Source organism: Portunus trituberculatus, chromosome 48 (assembly GCF_017591435.1).
Source record: "Portunus trituberculatus isolate SZX2019 chromosome 48, ASM1759143v1, whole genome shotgun sequence".
In the NCBI taxonomy this organism is placed as follows: domain Eukaryota; kingdom Metazoa; phylum Arthropoda; class Malacostraca; order Decapoda; family Portunidae; genus Portunus; species Portunus trituberculatus.
In genome coordinates, this window is record NC_059302.1 from 21,949,150 (window position 1) to 21,949,726 (window position 577).

Sequence of the window (577 nt, forward strand, 5' to 3'; positions counted from 1 at the left end):
CCTCTTCCTCCTCCTCCTGAGTAAGGCTGCACCGCACAGTGCCGTAGCGACAGACATACTTTGAGCGCTCTTCCTTCCAAATATAATCAGTCTGTTTTAACAAAACATCGAATGCAACCAATGCTTTTGTTACTGATAAGTTGAGAAACGATAGTATAAGTTGCAATCGAGATCAACGATACTTCATCACTGAAGATCATATTTGTTCAAACATTTGGGATTACGAAAAAAAAAACTTTCATTGATAACAAAATGAGTGAAGATTATTACATAACACGCGCATGCGCGGACCTCAGAGTGATATATGATAGAAACATAAAACATTTGCAAATGCATACAAATGAATATGTATGGTTCATATATAATGTTTTCGTTGGTGACAGAGTCTCTTAAGTACCTCATCACCAGTTTACCACCCACAACACACGAGACGCAGCTTGGCGGAGGCTGTGCCTTGAAGGTGCCAGACATACTGGAGTGATGCTGCCCCGTGGCGTTTGCTCTCATCCCTATTGGCCGTTGACCCTTCCTATCGCGGAGATAACCAGCAGCGAGTGTTTTGTTAACGACGCCATCC